The sequence below is a fragment of the Rhinolophus ferrumequinum genome, chromosome 10 (assembly GCF_004115265.2).
Source record: "Rhinolophus ferrumequinum isolate MPI-CBG mRhiFer1 chromosome 10, mRhiFer1_v1.p, whole genome shotgun sequence".
Taxonomy (NCBI): Eukaryota; Metazoa; Chordata; class Mammalia; order Chiroptera; family Rhinolophidae; genus Rhinolophus; species Rhinolophus ferrumequinum.
The window spans coordinates 52,878,413-52,894,946 of NC_046293.1; positions in this window are offsets into that span (position 1 = coordinate 52,878,413).

Here is a 16,534-nt window from a genome sequence, read left to right on the forward strand (position 1 = left end):
AGTCACTACTAACATTTTGATGCATCATCTTCCAGACTTTTCCTTATGTGAAAATCTTTCATTAGTCATTCAAAGTGTCCATATTTATTGGACACATTCTCTGTGCCAGGTATTGTTCTAGCTCGAAGGATAAAGCAGTAAACAAAACAAATAAAAATCCATGCCCTTCTGGAGTTTGCATGTCATCGTTATGTATACGCACGTGTTATATGTTGTCGGCCCGCCACCCTCGCGGGCTCCACATCCGCAGATTCAAGGTCACATTGTTGGTGACACGTACTACGTAGTTAGTTAGGCCTATGATGCTTGTGTCGGTACTGGACATGAAGGCTTCTTTTTCTTTTCATTACTCTCTAAACAACACACTATGACAACTATTTACATAGCATTCACGTTGTATTGGGTATTATAAGTAATCTAGAGATGATTTAAAGTATATGGGAGGATGGTTTAAAATACCACTCCATTTTATATAAGGGGCTTGAGCATCCGCAGATTTTGGTCACCAATCCCCGCAGCTAGAGGGACGACTGCATATTTATACATCTAGTGTAGCACTATGTTGTACAGTAGCGTAGCACCATTCACTCATATAAATATGTATTTCCCGGGAGTCGGATCATATTACACATATGGATTTATAGCCAGTTTTTCCCTGTCTGTGTCATTAAACATACCCTTAGATTATTGTGACTGGTTCAGAGTATTCTCTTGAATGGATTCTCAGGGCCTTTTGCCAAGTCCACTGTCTGAGTTCTTTCCTGGAGGAGACACGAACTCTGGAAGCCCCATCTGAACGCAGGTCCACACACACACACACTGCAGCCCAGGAGAGCCAGTGCTGGCTCGCTGGACAGTGCAGCCTAACCCCGTCCTGGTCCCAGACGTCTTTCCCGGATTCTCCAGGGCACAGACGCATTCCGGGCATTCCCTTCCTGGCAGGAGCAGGAGCCTGGCTTCTCCCACTCTTGACTCCGCCTGCAGGTGACCCGGGCTCTCGCAACTGGAGCAGGGCCTGGGAGCCACCTGGCAGGAGCTAGCATTGCGGCAATACATGGAACAGAAGCAGAGGCTGATCATAGTGTCCCTGAAATCCCTTCTTTGCCACCACCTCCCTGGTGTCTGATGGGGGTATAAAGCCCACAAATGGAAACCTAAAGCACCAGTGATTTCTGGGCCTTTTGGGGGCATGCCGGCTGGCCCTGGGCCAAGCTGGGAAATCCACAGTACATTGATTCCCTGGAAGCTAACTCCTGAGATCCTGGAGGTGCTTTGGGAAGAGCATAAGAGTAAGGCTGAGGATCAGGCTGGTGGTTAAAAGCATGGGTCAGACTGCCCAGGCTCAGATGCTGTCTCCACTAGCTGCTGACTAGCTGTGTGGCCTCCAGCAAGTGACTTAACCTCTCTGTGCCTCCACATTCCTGACTGTAAAAAGGTGACAATAATTCCTATTCCATAGCATTGCTGTGAATGTCAAACAATATGATACACGTAGAGTGTTCAGAACAGTGTGGTATCCACAAACTATTAGCCTTTATTATTATTATCTCCTGAGCCACCCCACGCACCAAGCAGTCCTGGCCTACTAAAGGCTGACTTTTCTGGGACTCATCTTGCTCTTACTATCATCTGAGGATAATTGGACCTTCTCACCTTCTGGGGCAAAAGAGACAGGGAGTAGGGACATGTCGTACATGAACATGTGCGTGAATACTTGTGGGAAGTGTATTGGAGGGAGCTTGTAAATGAACATGGGGGATGAGGGTGAATGTGCCATGCAGAATGATCAGATGCCCATGCAGGACCTGATGTGTGTGCGTGCAAGTAAAAGTGTAGGTGCCGTAAAAGTATAGTTTGTGTGTGAATGTGTAAACTAGTTGTGTAGTGTAGGGTGAGAATGTGAATGTATAGCTTCTGTGACTGTGTGTCAGGGAAGACACCTGTGTACATCAGTGTGTAAGGGGGGTGTGTGGGGGAGAGGTATAGGGATGTGAGTGTTTTGAATGTGTAAGGGTACCTCGTGTGCATGACGCTTGTGTGTGAATGTGCACATTCCCCGGCCCCACCCCCAGAACACATCTCTTAGAAAAGGGGCTCTGTCAGAGACAAAAATTCCCCACGCTGAAAGGACAGTGCCTCTGATTTGATGTGGAACAGCCTTGATGTTTTTCTCTCTTCAAAGTTTTTGAGTTTCCTGGAGAAAAGCTGCTAGCTCAACAGAAGCCAGCCTTAAACCTACCCCACTGATAGAAACTGGGGAAAGGAAACCAACTCCAGCCATCCCCATCCTGCACCCCAACCACGGAATACACCCACACCTCATCCCGCAACTCCCACCTGATGCCCTGCTCAAGCCCACGCCCTCTCCCTTCTCTCCCCAGCCCCTCAGAGAGCTCCCAGGGCAGCTCCCAGCCGTTGCCAGAAAGCTTAAGTCCCTCTGCAAGCTTTGAGAGCACTTTGCCGACCTGCCCAGGCTGGCCCATCCTGGAGGCAGTGGCAACTCCCTGCCAGAGGGAAAGTGGGGCTGTGAAGGTAGTTTGTGTGTGATTGGGATGGGGGGACCAGCTTCAGAGCCCACAACCAGCCCTCCTCCCAGGAGTCATGCGCTCCACCTCACCCTGCGTTTTCTAAAAAGGTGAAATCACGGTAGAGGACTGGGTGGGGAGGGTGTCAAAGCAAAAAGGGCCACTTGGAAGCAGGGGTCGGACATCAAGAAGGGTCCTTCCTTTCATTTAGGGGTTCTCCCTTCCAAGAAGTTGTCTCAATAGTTAATACTATTATATGTAGTCAGAATAATTATCACTTAACAAACAACTACTACATGCCAGGTGCTTTACATATTGTTCCTCTAATTGACCCATTTATAGATGGGAAAACCGAGGCTCAGTAAGGTTAAATAACTTGTCTTAGATCACACAATCAGTGGTGGCAGAGCCAGGAGTTGAACCCAGATCTATCTGTAAAACCTGGGTCCTTTCTCAGGTCTGTGCCTGCATCTGCCTGTCTGTTCTCAGCTCGAATAGATACCTCCATTCTTCCCCCTCCACCCTGGGGATGGGGAATCCAAAGAAAGACAGAGACATGTTCAGATCAGAGGAATCAACTAGGGGGATCATGACCTGGGGAGGTTGGCAAAGATTTCCAGAGGGGAGCATCGAGGGGTCTCAGAAAGCAAGGGGGAGAGATTGTTGAGAGGAAGGGATTGAAATTGATGACGAAGGGGACCTAGGCCTCTGCGACATCTGGCCAGGGAAAGCAGGTACATGGTTGCATGCAGTGGGGCAGAGAGTGGAGAGAGGAGATGGTAGAAAGTGAGGCCAGGGGGATGAACCACTTCCCCCACAAATACCTGTCCCCTGTGCCATCACTACCCCTAACAAGGCCTAGGCTATGTGCCTTATAGTCCCTGCTGGGGTCCAGGGGTCTCAGACCCCAAAGAAGCCCAGGTGGTGGGTAGGTGAGCACCTTCAAACACTGTTCTTCCCAGCCTCATTCCCAGCACGAGGGGGAAGCACTCAAGCCCCTGGCCTTTCCGGAAAAAGGAACTTAGTGGGACACAAGAGTGACCAGCCAAGGTTTCCCGAGGGCCAGGCACAGGCATGCAGAAGGGAGCGCCCAGCTGAAGATTCCGGAGAAAGGAGATGAGCTGGAGCCAGGCAGGGAGTGGTAGGGGGGAGAGCTAGCAGGGCAGGGTGAATGAATGAGGAATAGGGGTGCCTTGGGAGGGGAGGAGTTCTTTGCTGAGGCTGGAAGGGGCAGGGCAAACCTCACCTGGCACCACCCCTAGCCCCCTTGTGGGCTAGTGCTACACTGAAGTCAGACCACTGAAACTACTGTGGAATGGACAAAGTAAATGAGCAGTGGGACTGGGTCTAGGAGACCCAAGTCAGGCAGGGAGAGCCTGCTCCAAAGAGGCAAACGAACGCTCAAGATGACTTCTCTAGAATCCTCCCGCACGCTTGACCCCCAGGCGTCCTTTTGTGCCAAACCACCGACCTCGGCCCATCTCAGGGACCTCTCAAAAAGACTCTTCCAAGGGGGTGGGGGGGAGCGCGGGGGCGGGGGGAGACGGGGGAACCCTGTCACGTTCTGTTCAAGCCCATCTGACACCTGGTGATTTGTGAGGGGAAAAGGGAGAGACTTAGGAAACCCATGCAAACCCATGGGAGCCGTATGTAAATGAGAATGGCTTTCCCTGCCAGTGGGTTACTGGGACAATTAAGTTCAGAATCTAAAGTATTTAGCACATGCCTGGCAGTTAGTTACTCAGAGGGAGAGAGCAGCAAAGATGGGATCCTAATACCCATAGATGGGTAGAAAACAGAAAGACAAGGGATCTCGGCATCCCAGGACCACGGGAAGAGGGGCCTGGGCCCACACACCCTCCCATTCTGGCCAGGGCAGGCAAGCCAGGTTCGTTTGCATTCATTTGCATGTGCTCTGTCTGGACTCGACATGTCACTCCTGTCAACTTTAGAGCCTCTTGGCCCCCGCGTTGTCTCTGTCCCTTCCCAGTGGCCTTTCCTAGATTCCTGAGGGCTGGAGGACCCCGGAGGAAGAAACGAGCCCGGCTTGGGGCAGAGGGTCTGAGATGAGACCGGTGGCGTCTGTAGAGGACCTGTACTGCAGCCGCGGGCCGGAAGCCTGGCTTAGGGCGACCCCTGCAGGACGTTCTCAGAATAGAGACAGAGAAGGACAGGCAAACGCTGGCTCCTCCCCGCTCCACGTGAGGCACAGCTGCCCAGCCCCTTTGCTTCCTTCGCCTTTTGCTGCTCCCAGCACAGAGGAGCCTTGGAGCAGCCCCCCACCAGTTCCTGGCAATCCAGAAACCCTCATCCCTCCCCCAATCAGCCAAGACCTGGGGAGTGACGTGGGTTGTAGCAAACACCAATGCAGCAATATTTGGGAACTCTGGGCTGTCAGCAACAGCCCTAGAGAGATCAAAGTTCTGCACCAGTGCTCACCTCCAGCTTCACACCACCAAGCTGCAGCCCTGCAACAGAAGGGGTTGAGGTTTTAATTTTGGAAGAATTTAGGGTACAGAAAGAATTGTGAAGAAGTGAGAAGAAACTCACATAGCCTGTAGTGAAAGTGGATCCACTCAGGTCTCTGCAGCTGGGGCCTCACCCCATAGGCTACAACTGGCTGGATTGAGGTCAAGCCAGGGGAGGATTTCCCCACAGTAGTGGGGTATGTGGGGGCCCCTGGGAGACATCTAGCTCCCTTCCCATCCGTTAATTCTGCCCGTCTAGTTCAGCTGCAAGGGGAACAACAAGGGATGGCAACATCTAACTAGGGGGAAAAAATGTCAAAAATGCTCTGAGCCTGCAGTTTGCTTGTTGACATCTACAGATGCTCACAACTCATGCTTTCCCGTTGGGCTCCCTCCACCCGCCGCCCCTGCTTTGGCTGGGCGTGTGAATGGGGGCAGAGGAGAGGGCAGGGCAGAAGGGTGTGTGTGTGAACAAGTGAAGTCATCTTCTCTGGGTGGCTCCTTTTAATTAACACTCTGAAAAACTCTCTGCCAGCAAAATTGGGTCTTGCCCAACCCTTCTGGCTCATCCAGACCCTGGGGGCAGAAGGGGGCAGGAAATCTGAGAGCAGGGAAGGAAGGGGTCTGTTGAAAGCCTGGACATTTGAGAAGCTTTCCCAGTCCTCTGGGGACCCATTGGCAGGGCAAGATGTTCTCTGGGAAGCTTGGATTCACTTTTTCTGGAGCAAGAGAGTGGAGGTCGGCAAGGCATTGGTGGAACCATCCCTTTGCTCCTGGCTCCCCCGGGAAGACCAGCCGCTAAAAGTGTCCAGTGTCCCAGCCCTGGAGGTTACACTATAGAATATTACACCCAGGTCCAAGCCGGTGCAAGACATTCAGGCCTCCCTCTGGCCATTCCAGTTGTACTCAACATTCAAAGCAAAGAGTCACCTGGTCCTTCATGGCTAGAATCTAGTCCCCAGAGAAGCAGCAAGTTTACAAAGGAACAAAGCAAGCCTCTTTCATCTTCCCTCAAGACTCCCAGCCCCATGGTTCAGACTTGGACTTGTCCATGTCCCCCCTGCTTCCCCGAAACCCTCCTCCAGGCAACTGCCTGATAAAATGACCGGAGTCTGTGAGGTCCTTCTGGTCTGGTGTGTTCAGGTCCCATCTGTTGCATGTGCCTCTCTGTTCTCTGGATCTGACCCCATTCTCCCTCATTCAGGCTGGAGTTCCAGAGGACAGGGCCTGAGTTTCCTCCTTGCTCCATCCGCAGCTCCTAGGACCACAGGGCCATGGGAGGGGCACAGACCTGCTCACTGTGAAAATGGACATGGGAGAAGGGTAGATGGCAGCACTGAAATTCAGGGTTTTTCTGGATGAGGAGGTAGGAGCCCCAAGCTCCATCCCACTGCTGCTTCCACAGAATCACTGTGTGACCTCATACATGGGGCCTCCATCTCAGGTCTTGACTCGGTAATCTTGGGGTTCCCTTCTTGCTCTGACGGCCTCTGGAACTAGGATTATCCAGTATCCTAATGTGTTAATGGGGGAGGGGAATCCAGGGCAATGGGAGAGTGCTGGAAGAGGAGAGCCTGGAAGAACAGGCTGGCGGTGTGGCCATGGCTTCACAGGAAAAGACTCTCACTCACAGAGCTTTCTCTGAGACGAGAGAACCATTTTCAAATGTCTCCAGTTCTAGGTAGGGGTGGGGGTCAGGAAAGAACTGGGGTTGGGGAGCGCAAGGCCCAGTAGAGGGTGGCTCAGTTCTACCAGAGAGTTCTAGAGAGCGACTTCACAACACTACAGTTAGCAATATTATACTGTACACATAAACTGTGTTAAGAGGGTCGGTCTCATGTTAGGTGTTCTTCCCACAGTAAAAATAAGGTAAAAAGGAAGTTACCTGAAACCTGTCCAAGCCCAGAGGGGTATCCCCAGTTGCAGGTGGCCCCTCTCTGGCTGCTTCCCGGGCCCAGCAGCCAAATCCCCACAACCCCTACCCTTCAGAATCCACCAGCCCAGAGACGTGGTGGGGACGGGCCACCACTGCAGACCCCCAAGCCCTATCCAAAAAGCTAGGCCACTATGTCCCCCCCACCAACCCATACGCGCCCCACATCTTCTGGGGCTCAGCTTGTCAGGAGAGGGTGGAGAAAGGATGGGGTGACTGCTCTCGGGGAACAGAGAAGGGCGTGTTGAAAGAATGAAAGCGTCCTCTCCCTGGGGCTGAGTGGGAGCCAGAGCAGAGCGGGCACCGCCCGACGCGGAGGCCTCCACCCCCCGCCCAGCTGGGCCAGCTGTTCCCATCACACCCTGGGCAGTAAAACTTGCTTTTGTGGTAGTCGTGGGGGTTGCTGTTTTCCTTGGGGATGCTGTTTGTGTCTATGTATCTATATGCAAACACACCTGCTCCTTGCATATGTGTTGATGTCTGAGGGTTGGTGTGTGTTTGTGTGCATTGGTGTGTGTTCATGAATGGGTTTGTGTGGACACATCCACGTAGGTTGGGGAGACCATCGTAGTGACCATTTATTGAGTTATTACGGGCACTTTCCAGCTGTTATTGCCTTTAATCCTCACAACAACCCCATAAGGAAGGTATTGCAGCCATCCCTGTTTTAGATAAACAGAGAGTCGATAATCCACACCAAATCAAGCAACTAGTAAGGGACCGAGCTGGGACACTTGCCTCTCATGCTGAAAATGGCTGTGTGTGTGTGTCTTCTCATAGACATGAGAATTTGGGCATAACATCTGCATGTTTGTCTGTGTGTGTCTGTGTACCTGCATAGTCTCTACCTGCTCAGGTGAATCTGTGCTTATGTGTGTGTGTGTTTGTGCCAAGGCCTAGCCCCTGGCCAGGCCAGGCTCAGTAGCTGGAGTCACCTGAGCCTTAGGAACCATTACCCTCCTGAGAATAGTGACTGTATTTTCTGAAGCACAAAACAGAGCATGTGGTGTGTCTGACTCTGGACAGAGAACTTTTGCCATCCAATCACAGGAAATGCCGGTGGGAAGCCAGCACACTCCTTTAGCCTGGGAAACAAGGGCAGTCTGGTCTCTTGGAGGTGGGGCTGAGGAGAGACAACTTGGGAAGAGCAGAGGGCAGCAAGAAAGAGGCAATCCCCCCTATCACCGGAACGGCCACCCCTGCCCCTAACCAGCAGGTGGGAGGGCAGAGAGGTGGACCCTGGGAGAGGAGCTGATTGACTCCTTGGCTGGGAGCTCTCTTCCCTGAGAGCCCTGTGCTCATCTCCTCCAGCCTCCCTTCGGAGGCACCAACCATGGGATTTGGTTGGGTGCTGGGTGCTGGGTGCCGGGCCCAAGGGTCTCTCCCGGCTGTGCAAGGGGCCCTGGGAACTGGGCGGCCTGCGGCCCGCGGCGGGGGCGGAGCCTCAACGGTAGGCCGGGTGGCAGCCGCTGATTCGCTGGGCCTCTCACGCTCCCACGGCTGCCGGGAGCCCAGGGCGGTTCCTCTGGGCCCAGCTCAGTGACTCATCCTCCACCCCACCCTGTAGCTGGACAGGTGCCCAGCTGCTTCCACCCAAGGCCCACCCCGCTAAGCCGAGACAGCCTGACTCAGCAACGGGGTGGGGGGCCCTGCCTGTCTGCCGCCCTGTTCCGTCCTCCCCAGGGGCAACAGTGGAGAATGTGTGCATCCCTCTGAGAGAATTGAGCCCTCTGTAGATGGGGGTCAGTCTGGCGTCTGTCCTTGGTGGGGGGGGGGGGGGACTTCTGTCCTTCTGAAATGAGAAGCTATCCTTCAGTGGGTGTCTCTATGTCTCCCTCTCCTGGATCTTTGTGGGTCCAGCTGATGGACTCTGGGTTTTTGGAGTCTTAATGTTGGTCCATTTGGGGTGTCCACCACTTCAAGATCATCTCTGTACCCCACCTCCATCCCTTGAAAACACACCCGAGACACCTTCTCTATGCCTCTGTCTAAGATGGGTACAAAGCCAAGGCTTCAGGAGGCCCAGACAAGCCTGTCAGGGGCTACATCTGGGGAGTTCTCTGCTCTGGCTCTGCCTACCACACTGAGGGCCCCTGAATGTCAGAGACCAGATGCTCCCCTGTAGTCAGACTCAAGGTGCCCCCTCCAACCCTTCTGGCCCTTTCCTGCGAGATCTCACAGTGATCTCAAGGTGATCCCTTAGAAAAGGACCCACATTTGTCCGAGACTACTGCACACCGAGCCGTATGTTAGGAGCTTCATGTTCATCTCATCTATTGCTTCTCAGAGTAACTTCAAGAAGAGACACTAAGGCATGGAGGGGTGACACAGGTGCAGTATGTGAGAGTCTGGATTTGAACCCAGGTCTGTCTGGCTCTGAAAGATAAGCTCTTTCCACTGACTGTGACTGCTCCCTGAACTCCTAGCTGGCCCCATTACACTAACGCAAACTTAGGGAAACCACCGACTCCACAGGGAGGCCTAGTTCTCAGCTTCGCCCAGGGCTTCCCATCCCAGGGAGGGTCCCTAATGGCTGTGAGAAGGAGTGGGTGGGGAACAGGGAGGGGAGCAGAAAGATGCTGAGTGTCAGCACATGTGGGCTTTGGAGAAGACAATAGGACATAGGTGCCAGGTCTCCAGTGGTGAGAGGGCTGCGGAGGGTCACTGTCAACTGGACACACACACTTCGTAGGACAAACACACACATGCGCAGTGATCGTGGGGCCTCACCCACAATGCACATACCCAGTTTATAGGGGTCGTTGCACACAGACACACACACAGGAGAGTGTGTCACACACATGCATGTTTCACATGCTGCACGCATGTTTTTTAGGATTGCTACAAGCACATATACAAGGCATCAGTGCAGTGGTTACACAAAGACTCACAATGGTTCGTGGGTCATTACACACATACTGTCAACACCACCAAAAAGGAATGATGGGCAGTGGGAAGAACGTGTGAGATTGTTGCAGGACGAAATTGGCCCCAGGGCCTGACTGAGCCCCAACCCAGGAAGCCCAAACCCTCCCCTCCCCACATCCACTCCCCTGAACAGGCCACTACCAACCATTTCCACTCTGCTCTCTGGGCCCAAGATCTGAACTACTCACGGACACACAGAGGTATGCATATATACACACATACACACACACACACATACACACACACAGGCCTTGGAAAAAGCTTTCACTGACTCACATAGATGTCTTCCACAAACATGACGTACAGAAGCCACACAGGCCTTTCCAACAAGGGCACACACACAGCAGTCCTGTGGGCACACAGCCTTCCCACAAACACATTCGTGCAAGACCCTCACAGAAACATGCCCGGTGCCAGTCCCACACACAAAACCACCTTGGGCCTCACACAGACCCAAGGATACATGCACACAACAAAAGAGGAATACAAATGCATATGCAAATTAAACAAACATACAATAATGGGAGTAAGTGTGCACAGACACACCTCCGCTATCCCAAAGAAATCCTCCCCAGCAAAGACCACTGCCCCCCAACCTTCCCTCTTGGCAAAACACGGCCCAGGCTAGCCCTATCAGCTCTATCCCCTCCCTGGCCCGAGACAGGCCCTGCCCTACCTGCCCTGACCTGCTTGGGTGGGGCCCTGCCTGCTCCCAGCTGCCAGCTGCCAGCTGCCAGCTCAGCAAAGGGCACGGTGCCCTGTGCTGCTGGCTGCCGTTCCCGCATGTTGCTGGCACCACCCACTTCTCCTAGCCCTGCCACCTCAGCATCTGGGACCCAGCCTGGGCTCCACCTAGCCCATTTCTGCAGGCAGTGGGCATGGTGCCTGATCCCCAGAACTGGGGTCCAGGAGGAGGGGCCTGGTGGCAAGACCCAAGGGGCAAGGGATAGCCCATCCACCCCCTGCTCCCTTCTCCTTCAGACTGACCACTCCTCGCCACTATGGAGTCCCCATAGTAACAGGTAACTTCTTGACTGCAGTGAGTAAATACACCCAGAGCTACAGTTCCATCCACATTGTCTCCTAACCCACAGACATCTGTCCATGCACATGGGCTTTCAAACACACACACACACACACACACACACACACACACACAATACAACAGACCAACACTCCTTCTCACAGTCCCACAACATGCAGCACTGCACACACGACCACTCAGGCATCCACTCCCACACAGACTCACACAGTATCCTAGGCATTTATAACTGTCCCACAGCCATGCCAGTGCTGGTTCTAAGGAGCAGGTCTCTGCAACCCCCTGGTGTTTGCAGTTCCAGGACATTGGTGTGGGCTGCATTGTATTCCTGCTCTGTCCATATTCTGGAGCTATGATAAGCCTGGCTGGGGCAGAGGGCTGGGAGGTGTCACCCCAGAAGCCATGCCCTCTCACAGATCGGCTCCCCGGCCGTGGGGAAGAAAAGCAACACCGGCCAACGGCTGAAGTGAGCACAGGACTATAGGGACCCCCACGGCACCTGAGGTAGACTGGGGAAGAGGATTAGCCCTGGGCGTGCTGCCCAAGGAGGTGGGCCTTGCAAGGGCAGGGTAGCCTGGGTGCTGGAGGAGGAAGGACAATTACAAAATGGAGACAGGCATCAAGGCTAGGGCCTGGGGTTAAAAAGCAGTAGAGTCCTACAGCAAGATTGGGGAGGCCTAGACCTGGGGGGAGACAGACGGAGGTCTGAATACCCCCAGCCTCTCTCCACTCTCTCCACCCCGTGCGCCTTTCTCCCTCCCTCTCCCAGCTTGAGAGTCAAGCGACAGGCATTTAAAAGCACCCACTGTGGTCTTCAGGGGCTGGCCCTGCTCTTTCTTGGTCTGGGTGCTGGTGGCATGACGTGTTCCGTTTGTGAAAATTTGTCAAGTTGTACACTTATGGCATGAGTACTTCTCTGTATGTGTGTTATACTTCAAGGAAAATATGTTTTATACGTAAATCCCCCAGTGCTTACGGAGCTCTGTGTCTTTGCAGGTTGAGATGAACAGTCTGTATGAGCCTGTCTGTGCCTGTCTGTGCTTGTGCATGTACAATCTCCCAGGTGGATTATTCTTTGTCTCTGCTGCCTGAGGCCCTCTGTGTGTGCGCTTACCACACATACATGTGCACACATACACACAAACATGCACGCATATGCATGCACACGCCTGTCTTCCCTCTGTGACGGTGAGGCTGCAGCTGAGTGGCACGGGTACATGTAGTCGGGCCTTGCTTTCATTTAAACAATAGAAATTTACGATCGCCAGCTCTGTGACAGGCACAGGGGTACAGAAAGCATTCCAGGCAGACTGGACCTCACCGAGCTCACCGTCAGCCGGGAGACTGCAGCACAGTGAAAAGGCCCAAGTGGAGGAGGAGAGGGGAGGGTGGAGCCCATCGTGGCCCCGCCCCACCCCACGTGGAGGTGTTGGGGAGGACTCCCAGGTGGGCCACACAGGAGAGGCACGTTGCAGGCAGGGGGAAAACACACAAAGTCTCAGCGGCGTAAGGGTCTGTGGCTTCCCCCAGGAACCAACAAAGTGTTCAGCTGTTAGAGTGGAAGCCGGTGCTGCAAGGAGGGGGGAGGGGTTGTGGCTGCAGAGGCCATCTTCAGTCAGGCCAGGCAGGCCTTGAGTGCCAAGTTCAGGGCATCTGAATCCCCAAGGGATTTGGGTCAGGTGTGATGTGATCTGAATCAACCCAAAAGAGTGCTATGGAGGCAGGAGCACTGACTGGGAGCAAGGACACCCAGGTTTTCACCCCGGCTCTGCCCAGACGCTCACTGCCTTCCCTCTCTGAGCCTCCAAAACAGCAGGTTCCCTGGCCTCCATGCTGCTGACACAGTGCCAGCTGTGTCCGCTCCTCCAGAGCCAGGAGCCTTCTCTCCCATGCCTGCTGTGCACATCCTCCTGGGTCGTGCCCACCTCTCCCCAGCTTCACCTGCCAGCCCTTTGTCAGCATTGCCCTCCCACCCTGGCCTCAGTGGGCTCAGCTGATGGAGACTGGAGCCTGCCACCTGCCAAAAAGGCAGGAGCCAGCAACCCGACACCTGGCAATGTGGTGCCCTCTAGTGGAGCGCCTGCAGCCTCTTACCTGGAACTCAAACCTCCCGGGAAGGAACAGGGCTGCCCCACTCCACTCCTCAGTGCCCTCAGCCCCTCACTCCCCACACCACAACAGTGGCTCCTGGATTGCTAGGTGTGTATGGCATCGGTGGATGGGGACTAAAATCCACCCCAAGGTCCCCTCACCAAGCCACACCCTGGCCCAATGCTGTATTCCCCAGAAGGATGGGAGCTTCTTCTAATTTGCACAAAAGCACCCGGTGGGCTTGTGGTGGCCGCAAACCAGTAGCCCCCAGGTCTGGCTCCTGGAAAAGGATGCAGGAGGCGGGCCAGCTCTATTACTCTAAGGAGCATGTAGAGCAGCTCTTTCCCTGCTCCTCTGCTGCGCCCCAGTGGACACTTGCTGTACCTCCTCTTTGCTCAAATCTTACCTCCTTCCCTGGGACTGTAACCCAGGCTTTGTGCCCATTCTTCAGAGGTCCAGACAAGCTGAGCAGCAGGCTACAGGGAAAGATGAGAATCCAGGGCCTGGATTTTCCTATACTGGACTCCCAAAGTCTAGCTAATGGAGGCAGGAGTTGGTGGTGGAAGTTTTGCAACCCCTTTTGTCTGCTTCCCCTCAGTCCCTCCTGTACTGGCTTGAGCTCCTCTGTTGTGGGAACCAAGTCAAGCCTTGTCTCTCTGACCTCCATCTCCCTACATGAACCAGAGCCCAAAGATATGTTTTCTGTGGCTTGTGTGGTCTTGGCCAGGACAGTGTTTTTCTAAACATTTGAACTAGCTGCCTACATTTAAAAATCAGAAGATTTTCTATAAAATCCAGATTTCCAATTTCTGTTGAAAGTTCTGGGCCCTCTGGGACCACGTCCCCGCATGGCTACAGTAAAGAGGCTGACCCAGTCCTGGCCCCAACATTTGGGGAGCAGGGAAAGGGTGCAAAAGGAGGCCCACAGCCCCCTGCTCTTCTGACCCAGCTCCCTCCCACACCTCGTCCCCTGTCCCACACTTGGAGGGGCTTCCCTCACCAGCCCATGGACACCCCAACAGCTCTCTAGGGCATCTGTACCAGCCCAGGCAAAATATATCATGTGAGCTACAAATGCAAGCCATATATGGATTTTTTTATTTTCTAGTAGTCACATTCATAAAGTAAAAAGAAATAGGTGGAATTAATTGTTACAGTATATTCCTTTATCCCAATATATCCAAAATATTATTTCAACATGTAATCAATTTTGAAAATTAATATTTTATGTTCATTTTTTCTCATACTGTCTTCAAGATCTGATGTGTATTTTATATTTAGAGTACATCTCAATGCAGACTATCTACATGTCCACTCCTCAGCAGCCACGTGTGGCTAGCAGCTGCCTAATTGGACAGCTCTAGACACTCTCTCACCCCCAAGTCAGCCATCCCTCAGCCACAGTCAGATCTACTGTGTGCAGGAGGCAGAGCCCTGGGAAGAAGCCCAAGCAGTTCAGGTAAGTGAGCTCAGGGCCCTCTTGACAGGGACAGGGAAACATGGGCTCTGTCTGGGTGGGCACAATCCTTTGGCCCCTCAGACTCCTCACTGGGATGCAGGGGTTCAGTCAGAAGGTCACAGAGCAGGGCCTGCTAAACCAAGAACCCACAGCAGGGTCTTTTTGGCCCAGGTATTATAAGTCATTCTAGCTTGCCATCGTCCCCGCCATTCCCTTTCATTGTCCTTACAATGAAGCCGAGTGTCAGATGCCATGTCTATACTTGGGCCAACTTATGACAGAGATAAAAAGAAAATTAAACCATCCCTGTGTCTATCTTTCAGTCTTCAGTGGGAGAAGGAAAGACTGGCAAGTTTCAAAAAAGACAGTGGAAAGCATAATTCTTGTGGACAGAAAGGATATTCCCACATTTTTCATGTGCAAACAGTTTCATGTGTATCTATCCAGTTTCTTACCCCAGACCCATTTCTTCCCTTACCTTAGCTGTGTGGCCCCTATGGGCATTAAAAAAAAAACAAAAACAAAAACCTCCCAGTTGCCTATATGCTCATTGTTCCTATAAGCCCCAAAGGTAAACCAGCAGCTGGAAGGAAAGGTTACATCAGGAGGAAACATCCAGAAGCCAGGAGCAGGGTGCAATGGAAATGGCAGTTGGCTGGGCACTCCCTGAAATGCCCTCCAGGGGGCGGTTGAAGCCTAGGTAAAGTGACCCATGGGCATCAGATGAGGAAGCACGGCCTTCCTCTTCCCCCACCCCTCAGGGTGCCCACCCACTAGCAGGGTCCACTCCTTGGTCCTTCCTTCTAACCCCACATGTTTCCCCTAAACTAAAGGGTCTGGGCAGGTAAAATAATCTGGGACAAGCTCCAGGTTTAGAGCCCCTTGTTCTGATCCAAGCTCTGTCACCAACTAGCCAGGCAAATGACTTCCTTTCCCAGGACTTCACCCCTCACCTATAAAATGAGAACTGAACCTTCCTCACAGTGAACATGTGAGAATCAAACTAGGTAAAGCCTTCGTAAGCATTTGGAAAACTATGAAGCCAAGTACAGAAGTAAGGAAGAAAAAACAACAGAGGTGGGGAGGCGGGTCGGGAGTGTGGGCAGGGAGCAGGCAGCTGCCTTCGGGCCCCTCTGCCTTCTTTCCAGCCTTTGATGCTTCTTAAGGCTCCCTGGCCTTTGGGGAGAGTGTGTGGTGCACTGGGGTGGGTGAGAGACACTGAATGGGAGATGGAGACAAACTTATCCTGAAAGGGCTCCTCAGGGCAAGAACAAGTGTCTGCATTCATAGTTCACAGAGCACAGTAGCATATATTACTCTGGTCTATCCTCACAACCACCCTGGGATGGTGTTAATTGTCCCCATGGCACTGGTGGCAAAGTGAAGGTCAGAGGGGAGGCAGTATGCCCAAGCTCACAGTATGCCCGTGAGTGGCAGAGCCAGTGTCCACCCAGGACTTCTGACCCTCCCCCAGCACTCTTCCCACTTCAGTCATGTGTCTCTGTCAGGAGATGGCAGATTCATCTTCCTAAAGCACTGCCCCATCCATTCATTTCCTTGCCCTCCACCAGAAAAAAAAAAAAAAAAAAAAACTCCAGTGACTGATTCTGAGATCAAGTACAAATTCCTCAGATTGGCATTCTGGGCCTTCATGAGTCATGAAAATGTCCAGAAGATAAAATGGCAGGGTTAGAAGATATCTTAGCAACCATGGAGTCCAACCCTTCTTTGTTCAAGAAGAGGGAACTGAGGCCCAGAGAGGGGAGGGATCTCCCAGACATCTTAGAACAAATCAAGGACACATGCAGGGCGGGGCTGGAAGCCAATTTGCTTACCCCAGTCAGCGTTTTCTCATCCTCCAGGCTCCTCTGGCAGCTGTATCCCTGAGACAGACTGATATGCTCACTGTATCAGGCTTGGCTTCAGCTGGGAGTAACAACAAAACCCAAACTAACAGTAGCTCAGTCCAGATAGAAGCTTATTCTTCTCTCAATTTCCAGACATATGGACATACAGTTGATCCCTGAACAGCGTGTAGGGGTGCTGAACCCCACACAGTCGAAAATCCATGTATAAGTTTTGACTCCC